The following is a 13,694-nucleotide window of genomic DNA, read 5'->3' on the forward strand; positions in this document are numbered from 1 at the left end:
GGAACCGGCAAGGTATAGAGCCCACCGGAACTATTGCCCCGCAAAAGAATTTCCTTGGTCCGAATATCCTTCACAACAAAGAAGGAAGGGTGAAACTCAAAAAACACCTGATTATCCGACGCAAAGCGCTGAACGGATAATAAAGAGGCAGAAAGACGAGGAACATGTAAAATATGAGACAACTTAAGAGACCTAGAAGGCGTAGAAATAGAAGCATGACCCACGTTACTAATAAGTAAAGGCGTACCGTCACCAACACGTAAAGTGTCGTTACCACCATATTCTTCAGAAGTAGAGAGGGCAGCTATATCAGGTGTGGCATGATGTGTTGCACCAGTATCAGGCAACCAGGTATGAGCAGTCACGTTATTTGCCGAATCACCCTGATGAATAAAATTCGCTTGCGGAGAAACAACATAAGACAACTTGTAACAAGACAAAGCCGAGTGACCAAATGAACCGCAAATTTGACACTGGATGGAAGAGCCTCTGCCACGGCCTCTCCCACCGCCACGTGACTGCCGACCAGAACCGCCGCCGCCGCGCCATGCAGAACCTCCGCGACCGCGAGCAGAACTAGAACCAGCACGACCGAACGGTGCTCCGCCAGCCGAACGGCCTCCTCCACGACCACGCGACTGGCGACCTCCCTGAGCAGCGAAAGCCGCCGGTGCAGCACCTCCAGGCAATGCGTAATCATCACCGGCGATAAAGTCTTGCGCGCCCAGCAAGTCAGCAAGCTCAAGGAGCGTCACCGGATATCCTCGAACCGCCAGCGAAGAGGTGACACCCTTGAACTCCGGTCGAAGGCCGCGGAACACGTACAGGTTCTGTTCTTCCAGCGTTACCTTCCGGCCGGCGAGAGCTAAATCTTCAACAATAAGCCGAGCTCGCCCGAGATACTCTGCCGTCGATGAATCTCCTTGCCGGAGACCATGGAGTTTGCTAAGCAAGTGAAGTTGGCGGGATTGAGAGGCGGAAGCGAGGGACTGCTCAATGGCATCCCACAACTCCTTCGATGTCCGACAGCCGACGGCGATGGAGAGCACCTCCTCGGACAGCGAAGAAACCAGGAGAGACAGCAACCCTTGATCACGGCGAGACCACGCAACAAACGCCGGATTCCGAACGCGGGCAGCAGCAGCGGACGAGGTAGCAGCAGACACGGCAGGGAGGAACTCCTCCGGGCAAGGACACGATCCATCAACAAGATCAATGCGATCATGGCCACGTAGAAACGGGAGAACCTGAGTACGCCAAAACCAAAAATTGCGGTGGTTGAGTTTGATGCTAATGTAGTGATGAGCAGAAGAGAGCGACGACACGGGAGCCGGCGCCGCAGAACTCACAGCAACATCTGAAACGGTCCGCTCAGAGGCAGAGCCGTCATTCGTAGCCATGGGAACAAGAACGAAACCCTAGCGACTGATACCAGATGAGAACAATTATGTTTGTATTAGAGTTCACAAAATATAACTGTAGGAATACAAGAGTATATATACAAGAGAATCATAAGTAAACTAGGACTGAGAATCATAAGTAAACTAGGACTGAGACTTATAGTATGACTCTATTATGTAGAGTCCTAATAATAATAATATCTTTTTGGGCCCTTAGCAATTAAAGCTTTAACAAAATCTTTTTTAAATAAAATTCAAATAAAATTATTTTTGTCATTTTTTAGTTAATTGTCAAATTGCCCCTCAATTTATTTTTTACATCAGTGACACCTTCCCAGTTTCCCTGGCATTTCTTTCCTAAATGACATACTTCACCCTTAAATTATAGAAACATAATACTTTTGCCCCTTAATTATTTTTAAATTGGTATTTTAGTTTGTGAGTTATATTAGAGTTACATTAAAAAAAATCACTTTGTAAATAATTGAAGGACAAAATATCATTTTGTAAATAATTGAGAGGTAAAAAGTGGTGACGGTATGATCAGGGGACAAAAAGTTTAGGATCTGTTTACTAACAGAAAACTATTTTCTATTTTCTAATTTTTCAGTTTTCATTCTCTATTTTTTGTTTAGAAAACTTGTTTACTAATCCTTATTTTAAAAAAAAAAATTTTTTTAGATTTACATTATAAAATTAACATATGTTTAATTTCGAATGATTTTTAGACCTTATATTTAAAATATTTTAAAATATATTTGGTTTAAATAGAATAAAGATAATATATGTGAAATTTTGATATCCGATATCTAGATCAAACTTTTATCCGTTATAACATAATTAAAAATATCCGAACCAATAATCAATTGAGTTCAATCAAAATACAAAACGTGGTATAAATTTTAATTTTTAATTTTGGTAATGTGAATGATGTATAATTTTAAACATAAGCAAATAAGTTATGCTTAAATAAGTAATGCAAGTAGAAAAGATAGAAGATGATGATAAGTAAAAGAAGATAATAATAAATGTAATCATAGTAATGGATATATATGTGTGTGTGTGTGTGTGTGTGTGTAGATAATGGTGATAATGTGGTTATAGTAACATATAGTCTAATAGATGATAAATGATTCTATTTTCCATTTAGAAAACAATTTTTAATAGTGTTTCAGTTTTCTAGAAAACTGAAAAATTGTTTCCTGTCTTAAAAATGGAAAACTGTGATAGTAAACATGTTTTCTGTTTTTTGTTTTCCAATTTTCCAAATTTTCAGAGAACTGGAGAAAATTTCCATTTAGTAAACGGGCCCATAGTTTCTCTTTATTAGGACTCTACTATTATACTTGTATTAGGTCTCCTATTATTCATCATCATCATCATCATCATCATCTATCCGGTGTATTTATGTATTGAATGATTTTATTGTGAATAATATTCCTGAATTGTTGTTCTCATATGATATCAGAAGTCTCATGTTCTCTCATGGCATTAACATCTTCGGATGTGCATGACAACGCTATCTGAGTGTCTTCCAAGCATACTATCTCCAAGGCTGCCATCTCTCTTGTGATTAACAATGCATTGTCTATTGCCCATCATTCTGTTTTTATCATACTTACAACCCAAAATTTTCTACTCTGGAGAACTCAATTGGTATCGTTCCTTCACTAGCAAAATCTTCTTGGCTATGTGGACAGCTCGTTCCCATGTCCGGTCGAAACAGCATTGTCGGCATCCATGTCCGGCATAGTAGTGGGTTCTCTCTCCCGTATTGCATAGATTCAACAAGACCAAGTTATCCTCTCCATGTTGATTTCTTCTCTCTTTGAAGAACTGATGCATTCGGTCATTGGTCGTATTAAGAAACTAAGTCCCAACAGGTCCGGGCATCAATCAAATAGGCCTTGGGCTCATCGACAAGGGCTCATGCTTTCCAGTTACTTGGGCAGCTTTAGGCTCTTCGGCAAGACATGAGTAGGTAGGTCGTTGATCATCTCGGCTGTACGCGGGTTATCTTGGAGGACCTTGCTTTAGCTGGCTGGTCTCCCTCAACGATAAGAATTTCTATGTCTTCTGAGGCTTTCGCCCGGAATTCCAATCTCGATTGAGCATATAATATATATACATAAATGTGCAATTCAATTATCTCTTTAAACTTTTAGTTGAAATAGAGTGCACACTTCAATTTGCTATCAGAGCTAGCCCCATGCCAAAGGTCATGAGTTCGTGCACACGTGAGGGGTAATTGAGATGGAACACATGCATCAATCCCTCATTTATTTTTAAGAAAAAGGTGGTTTAACTCAAATTTACTTATTTATTTTAGGGTCACAACACTTGTGTGAGACTGTCTCACGGATCCTTATTCGTGAGACGGGTCGGGTCAAGTCGAAGCAACATGCAAATGTCATACTTATATATGTAAATGTCATACTTATATGCTCAAATATAATACTAATCAATAATACAATTTTTGTTACTTATAAGAAAAAAAGTAATACATTTTTCATAATAAGTAATGTTGACAAGTGCCTCTTACTTATAAGGGCAAATATAATACTTTTGAGGAAAAATGTAATACTTTTAAATCGAAATGTAAAAGTATTATATTTTCCCTTAAAAGTATTACGTTTATCCTTATAAGTATCAAAAATTTCATTCCTGATTAGTATTACATTTGAGTATATAAGTATGATATCTGTATATAAGTATCACATGTGTATCTTAACCCGACCCGACCCGACTTACGGTAAGACGGTCTCACACAAGTTTTTACCTTTTTTTTTTATATGTGAGAAAGAAATCGAACCAACCTTTACAAGAAAATAGGCAATAACTTCAATTTAGTCAGCAAAAGCTAAGGATTAATGCTACTAGAAGGACATCAAACACGTGAATATCAAGATTCAGACTACTCTGATGCTTTACCATCCAACCCTCATAGTAATTTATTTATCCGTGAACATGACGAATACCTCTATTCTTGATTAAGCAACGCCTTGAATCCTTGACAGCTTCCCACAAATTTATGGTAATATGAATTATCCCTTATATTTTCACTCTTTTTAATATTCTCGATTGTCACTCATGAATTGCTTTCAAATTAAACCTCACAAACATAAACACTTTATTCCACCAAAAGAAAAAAAATATCTTATCTTGCCTACAAAAAAGTGTGGGCATTTGAATCTTAATTATTCTTTTCTCTTTGTGAATGTAATAAGATAATAAAGATCATATTTAAATGAACATTAGGCGAAAGATGATAAAGAGATGCAAGATAAAATGCTTGAGGCACCATGTTTGGTCTTTAAAGTGCATCATGGTGCTCGGTTCTTTTGACCTCTGTAATTAATATTTTAATTTCTATGTTATATTCTAACAATTATTAGTTGGTAATTCATTTTAGGTTCAACAATAATAATTAATGTACACAAAATAATAATAATAATAATAATAATAATAATAATAATAATAATAATAATAAGGGTCACACTTGTGTGAGACCATCTCACGGATCCTTATTCGTGAGACGGGTCGGGTCGGGTCAATGCACCATGCAAATATCATACTTATATGTGCAAATGTCATACTTATATGCTCAAATATAACACTAATCAGGAATACAATTTTTGTTACTTATTAGAGAAAAAGTAATACATTTTTCATAATAAGTAATGCTGACAAGTGCCCCTTACTTATAAGGGCAACTATAATACTTTTGTGGGAAAATGTAATACTTTTAAATCGAAATGTAAAAGTATTGTATTTTCACTTAAAAGTATTACATTTACTCTTATAAGTAACAAAAATTTTATTCCTGATTAGTATTACATTTGAGCATATAAGTATGACAATTGTGCATATAAGTGTTACAGTTGCAACTTGACCCGACCCGACCCGACCCGTCTCATGGTGTGACGGTCTCACACAAGTTTTTGCCTAATAATAATAATAATAATAATAATAATAATAATAATAATAATATGTTCCTATTTAATAAAAAGGGCATTATCGAAACTTCTAGTATACCTTCTTAAATATAAGATAATTCTATAAGTCCACAAAATAAATTCTTTACATCGTACTCAACACAAAAGCCTATTGCTTATTTGCTTTGTTTTGCAATTAATTATTAGCCGTTAGCAAATGTATTAGTTCTACTATCAATTATTCAAATTAACTAGTACAATAATTATTAACTTTAGCTGATAACATGTAAAATGATTTTTGATAATAAGAATTTAATTTATAATAATAATAATATATTAATTATTAATAATTACATATAAAAAATCCTTTAATAATATTTTTATAATAATAAAGATACAGAAAATTTAATACAAATTATTTTTCACTATTTTTCATAAATAAATACATTAAAATTTAAAATAAAAATAAAAATACATACTTTAAAATAAGAAATACGGAGTAATTCATAAAATGAATGAAAGGGATTCTACAATTTAATAAGAGAATTAGAGGAATTTGTGCATTCTCAAAAAGTCAAAGTGATAAACTACTCAAAATAAGTTTTTCAAAATCAAGCGTGTGATCGAAACAAAATACTTATCTCAAAAGTCATTTATCAAACACTTATAGTAGTTATTTAGCAAGTCCCATAAATCAAAAGTAAAGATCCTAAAGATAAATTCTTTAGAAGATTTTCCTCGGCATTTTACACAAGATATTTGCCAAATGGAGAAAGAAGTTTTTCAAAATTGAAATTGTTGAAATCTTACTTACGATCGTGTATGTTGCAAGAGAGACTCAATGGATTAACTTTAATCTCTATTGAAAATGAGATTTTAGAAGAAGTAGTTGATATCAAAAGTTTGGTAGATGTTTTTGTGTCTAAATGTGTACGGCGCATGACACTTTTTAAATGAAATTTTAGATTTATTTTTTATACAATATTTATATTTTGAATTTTTGAAGCAACTTTTTGAACAACTATTATTTATATATATACAAATTATTTGAAAAAATTAAAGGGCCCAATTTAAAATATTGCACAAGACCCCATTTTTATTGGAACGACCCTGTGAATAAGCCTAGTTAACCGTAATTGTGCCCGTACCTGAATGAAGCCAATAGAGGCTGTCTTCTTGATTGTTGTCGACGGGAAGTGGAACCGCCCTGATTCTGGAGATCCCGTTGTTAGGTAGAAGCTCCTCTATTGCCGGAATATTCCACGTGCTGCCGTCCGTGATGAACTCTTTAACCAACGTGGAACTATCTCCTCTAGGAGCAAGCATTGCTGATGTTGAGTCCGTTACTGTTTTAGCCTATGCAAATCATTCTTAAGTCATCGGACTACTGGCAATAAGTTGCATAATTTCAAGTTTCTTTGAAATAATTAATTCTTGTTGATATACTTAAAATTGAAGCATGTGCTCCATCCAATTAAAAGTCTATAGTTGGACTACACATAAATTATATTTATGCTCACACACCCCCTCACGTGTGCGGGCCGATTGACCTTTTGCATGGCTCTGATACCAAATTGAAGCATGTGCTCCATCCAACTAAAAGCCTAAGCTGATAGTTTAACTGCACATAAATTATATTTATGCTCACACTTAAAGTCCAAGCACCATAAAAGAAGCTAAAGAACCGAAAAATCACATTAAAACTTCGCTCTTTAATTTCAAAATCAACTCCAATTATCTAGATTTAGCAAATGCCGATGGCTCCTCAAACGAACGAATGATCACATACCACTCTGCTCTATTCACTCATTTTGTCATCTATACACTTATTTTAGTAAAATAATTATGAAATAATATAATATTATATATTTCTTTTGTTGAATATTTGATATTGAAATATTTTGACATATATAATTAGAGCGACTATGAGAGTTTCACGGAACCTTATCCATGAGACGGGGTCGGGTTATGATAATACTTATTATACTGAAAGTATTATATTTTATCTTTTTTATGTAAATTTTATATTTTCATATTAACGATCCATCTCACGAATAAAGATCCGTGTGTGACGGTCTCACGAAAGTTTTTACATATAATTAATATTGAGGCGGGTTAGAAATGGCGCGAGAATTAAGATGGATAAAAAGCATATGTAATTCTAACTTTTTATATAAAATAATAATTTAAGGTAATCTTGATGCTAATGAAATGATTTGGTTATTCAAAATGCAATCTTTGACCTTTAACAATATTCCAAGATTGCAAATTCACTTTTCAAACGCAACACACCTTTATATGCCTTTAATTTCTTCATTTCCACCGCATTTTTTCATCATCAACAAAATAACAACAATAATAGTACCTAACAATCATCTTCATCCAAACTCTTCCCCAATCAAATCCATATCTTGACCATAATCACCTTTAATAACTATATGACAATATAAAGTTAAAGTTAAACCATCATTAGTAGTTACTTTTTAGAATTACATTGATATTCGTGACCTATATATGTATGTTGATTTTTAGTCACGCACACTGACCCAACATATCCCGGTCTGATCTTTGCCTTAGCTTTCAGCTACTGCCATGGAGATAAGAAGGAAAGAAGAGGAAAAGATAAATGATTTCACCAGGGAAAAAAAATGGACCAAAAGGCTTCTACAAAGCAGTAAAGTTTATATTAGGAAATACGCACAGATGATCTATAAATGATGGATCTGATATCACTCTCCACCCATCAAAAAACACCTTGTCCTCCTGGTGGGTGTGAAAATGCAGTCGTGGACCATGGATCATGGCTGATACTGTAGTTATGTTGAACTGATACTGTAGTTGTGTTGAACGGATACTACAATTATGTTGAAAGGGAACTGCAGTTGCATGGAACAAAGGCCGTGTCATCCGTCTGAAACTGCAGTTGTGTTGGACTAATACTGCAGTTGTGTTGAACGGATACTGCAGCTGTGTTGAAAGGATACTGCAGTTGTGTTGAACGGATGAACGGTCTCTGTTCCGCGCAATTGCAGTTTCCTTTCAACACAACTGCACTATCCGTTCAACACAACTGCAGTTTCAGCCATGATCATTGTCCACAATATGATTTGCGATAAAAATGATCATATAATCACATATTAGTAATACCAACTAATAAACCCAAATATCATAAACCCTAATAAACCTCACTTGACTTTTCACAATTAATAAACCTTATAATTAAAAATCCCTAAATATCATGAATCCAAATTTTAGTTATTAATCAATTTACAAGTAGGCTCTAATACTAAATGGTAATCAAACATTTATGCGCTATATAAATTGAATACGGAAGCACATTTACCATTCAATTGCATATAAATTAAATCAATCAACTAAACAATGTTAATGATCATGATTTTTTAATTAAAACAAAATAAAGATAAAACTTACTTGATTCCATTGGAGACGTAATCTCTAGACCGAATAAATCAAGAATTGTTTCACATCTCTAATCTATATACATTAATCACCTCTTGATGATATGGAGACTAGAAAGTCCCTTAATTCCAAGAGTTCTCCTCAGTCCGTGGAAGATTTGATGAGAAAACTCTTAACAGATTACTGCGCCAAAGGACGTTGATTAAATGTTGGTGGCAGTATTTCTTAAAGGCGCCCAGAAAATACAATATTTTTAAAAGAACTCATAACCTTTTCTGACATACATCTTTTAACCTTTATATTTTATCAGAGAGAGAGGGAATTTTACCCAGTAATTTCGCTTTTATACATCACTAATCATCACCTTATGGAATTACATCATTTATTATAAGAATCAATGTTATGAATAGATTGTTTCCAACAATACAACTTGATTGAGTCGCCGGATGAAGGTATAGATAACTTGTGCATGCAATGATTTGCCTTGTAACATAAATCCTTGTACCATGTGATGCCCTTGTCTTGGAGCATTTTGTGAACCACTTTTACCGTAGAGGTGATATATCTTTCCAACCACACCAGTGGTATAAGAAATGATTTTTTGAAACAACAGCAGATTTTTTGGTGACGAGTTTAAACTTTTATCCATGCTTAGTTGCTCAAAATTGCAATTGAAAATTATAACAATCTTTGCAGCTTCTATAGGATCATCAAGAACTAGTTGAATAACGTACAACATCTACGGCCTCTTCAATAATTGATGGAGTATCAAGATCTACTAGTTCTTCAGATACTAGATTTATTGGCTCCTCAGTAATTGGTAGAATATTAGGATCTTTAGGTTCCTCAACAACTCATGAAATATCAAGATCTACTAGATCCTTAACATCTTGTGGAAGAGTTAATTTCATTTTTAGTCCTAAATTTATAGGTGGCAATCCACTTTTAGTCCTTTTTTTATTAAAACATCCATTTTGGTCCTAATATTATTGTGACATGACCATTTTTGGTCCTTTATCAACAAATCTGTTTAAATATCGTTAAATACAAAGATATTTCGATCTTCAATTATGAATGTTTTCAAAAAAATAAACATAAAAAATATAGTGGTTTAACATATTTTGTATAAAAAAAGGTTGAAATGTCTTTGTATTTAACGATATTTTAACGATTTTATTGATGGAGGACCAAAATTGGTCATGCCACAATAATACTAGGACCAAATGATGATGTTTTAATAAAAAAGAACTAAAAGTAGATTGTCACCTATAAATCTAGGACCAAAAATGAAATTAACTCTTTATGAGTTCCTCAACAACTGGCAGGATATCCGGACGGGGGTTTTTGGTGACGCCAACGTTAGAGGCAGGCTTGAAGGTGGATGTGGTGATTGATGACAATAGGTCAAGAAACCTGATGCCCACAGCAATGTTGTAAAAATCCTGCCTAGACACCAATTAATCCCCATCTAGGCGCTAGGCGCCGTTCGACCGCCTAGCGTATCACCTTAAATGGTGGTCTAGGCGGCTGGCTGGCTAGGCAACAGCCTAGGCCGCTTAGGCGCGGACCGCCTAAGCCTCTTAGGCCCCGACGATCGATTAACTATTGTTCTTTTTCTTGTAATGGGTTATTTCACTCAAAGCAATATCGTTTTGAGCGAAATAATCTTAAATTGTACAAACTATATTTTTTAGGTTAATATTTAATATTTTAGAATTAACTATTAAAGTATTATATAATTTATAATTATTAGTCTTTAAAAAATTAAAAATACTTAAACACATTTTTAAAAAATAAAAAATAAAGTAAAAAAAATACACTGACGCCTAGGCGGCAATTAACCTCAGCCTAGGCATCCTAGGCGCTAGGCGCTCCCCGAGTGTCCGAGCAGCGCCTAGCGATTTTTTTAACCATGGTCCATAATACACCGGCCATCATAAATACTTTGACCATGAAGTGTGTATTTTTCTGCAATTTAGTTCGCTAGCTATGGAGTTAAAGTATATATAATATAGTTTGGATTGTTTTATCATGCATCATCTTGTAATATCTCAATATTTTATATCATTCGTTTCGTAGAAAAAGCATCATATATATATCAAGAACAATAGATGTAATACAAAAACTAATAGGAACCGATTCGAGATGTTTCATAATAATTCTTTAATACTTTTTTTTTGTAAGTTTTTTATTTCTGTTGAACTTTTTTTTCCTAACCAAAGAACATAGTATACCAAATGGAATTGGTAACAAAAATACAAAATCGTGGAGAGAATTCTTTCTCGTAGTTGCAATTTTTCTTTTATTTTTTAATTGATACGTACTCAGTAATAATTTTACAAATTCTCTCAATTGATACGATCTTATATCAAGTAACCACAATCACTTCAAATATGTGTTGACTCTAGGAAAATAATAACAAAGAATAAGAGGGGACAGAGTTTAGAATATTAAGGGAGACATAATATAGAGAGGGAGACAAAAAGTAAGGAGAAATATAGTATATTGAGAAAGACTTGTGATAGGGTTATAGGGCTTGTTATACGAAGCTCATTAGTGTATTTTTTGACTTCACTAGTATATTTTCTGACCTCATTGGTGTACTTGTCGAGCACACTAGTTATTTCATTTCTCAACCTCTCTGTTTCATTATTAGTAGACATCTCGGTGGTTTCACTATCATTAGACCTCCGGTCTCATTATTAGTAGACCTCCTAGTCTCACAACTCATTAGACTTCCCGGCCTCATTATTATTACACATCTCAATCTCATTATTAGTAGACTCCCCGGTCTCCAAGCACCCCTTCACGTGTCAAATCTCTAAGAACACTTGATAAGTATAACCTCACCACTGAATCCACCTAGGACACATGGAGAGCATGTTGAGCACCCATCACGTGACCCCTCTTCCCCTCTATAAATAGAACATTTATTGCACCTTTGAGAGGGATTTTTGGGCTCCCAACCTACACCACTCCACTCGGAGCCTACCAACCTCACATGGTCGGGCCCTTAATTAACATCCCAGTCACATCAATCCCATTCAATTAACTTCCCGACCTCATGTGGTCGAACCTTCATTTAACTTCTTGACCATCTTATTTCATCTATAATTAGATTTTCGATCACATTCAACCAACTCGAAATAATTTACTTCATTATCATAACCACCACCATCACAATACATGGTGCGTATTATTTATAATATTATATTCTTAAAACCTAACTAATTCTTAAGTTCCACTAATTCTAATAATATAATAATTCATATTATAATGTTACTATAATAAATACAACTATTCTTATAATTAAGGTAAGTGAGAGGATCAAGAGCGTGATTAGCGACGAGCAATTGATGGGGGACTAGTTGGTGAGGAATATACTAAGAAATCTGAGCACCTAGACAGTTGATGAGCGTGATTAGTGTTCGACGAGATCCACAGGACACAGAGCACTTGAACGAAGGATTTTGAAATATACTAAGAAATATGAGCAATATAATATACTAAGAAATCTGAAATGTGAAATGTAAATCTGAGCAATATACTAAGGATTCATATACGCACGGAGGATTCGAAGCAAGCTGCAATTGAACGAGGAAGACGACGATGAAGCTGTGCGTTGGTGATGAAGGAAGACAACGATCTGATCTCTAAAATATGAAGGAAGAAGACGGCGTATTGTGCATTGGTGATGAAGCTATGCGTTGGTTCTACTGTGCGTTGGTGACGACGTACTGATTTGATCTCTTAAATAAAAGAAAAAGGCATAAACATATGACGTCAGTTCTACACATAGAACCAACATCGTATGTCTTTAATTTTTTTTAAATAATTATTTAGAACATACAATTTTTTTAATTTTATTTGGAACATACGACGTCGGTTCTATGACGTCGTATATCTTTAATTTAAAAAAAAAAATATTTAACGACGTCGTATGTCTTTAATATTTAAAAAAAAAATATTTAGAACATACGATTTTTTTAAATTTTATTTGGAACATACGACGTCGGTTCTATATAGAACTGATGTCGTATATCTTTAATTTTTTTAACAAAATTATTTAAAACATACGACGTCAACGCCGTATGTCTTTAATATTTTTTTAAAAAAAATATTTAGAATATGATTTTTTTTTAAAATTTTATTTAGAACATATGACGTCGGTTCTTTATAGAACTGATATCGTATGCCTTTAATTTAAAAAAAAATATTTAAAACATACGATGTCCGATGTCGTATGTCTTAATATTAAAAAAAATATTTATTATGTTAGTTTTTTCCATAAACCAATATCGTAAATAATGGCTATGTTTGGCAAACCTAGCTGAAAAGGTAGCTGAAAGTTGAAAAGTAGCTGAAAACTGAAAAGTTATAAGCTCGAAGCTGAAATCTAAAGAGCTGTTAAGTTAGCTGTTATGCTTAAAAGTGTTTGGTAAAATTAGCTTTTTGATAAGCTGATAAATGTAAAATGACTAAAAAGAACATCTTCATACAATTTAAATAGTTTAAATTTAAATAGGTTTGTTTATATATTTAAAAATAAAATAATGAAATCAATATATTTTAATAAAATATAAAGTAAGAGCATATATTTGAAAACATATAAAGTAAAATAAAATGTTTATAATTTATAAGATTAATTCATACAAAAATCAATGTTCAAACAAAAATGTCAAATTGAAATTACAACTAAACATATTGAAGAAAAAAAGTAAAAAAAGTTTAGCTAAAAAAGTTTTAATTTGGAAGTGTAAATGATGTCATTTCTTTAAAATAATAAGGTTAAAGATGGAAAAAAAAGTTAGGAAGCTACTAGCTTATTTTGAAATGCTACCTTAGGTAGCGTTAAAAAATAAAAAATAAGCTCTTATTTTAAGCTACTAGCTTATTTGAGAAACATTACCAAATATAGCTTATAGCTTATTAGTAGTTT

The sequence above is a fragment of the Ipomoea triloba genome, chromosome 4 (genome assembly GCF_003576645.1).
Source record: "Ipomoea triloba cultivar NCNSP0323 chromosome 4, ASM357664v1".
NCBI lineage: Eukaryota > Viridiplantae > Streptophyta > Magnoliopsida > Solanales > Convolvulaceae > Ipomoea > Ipomoea triloba.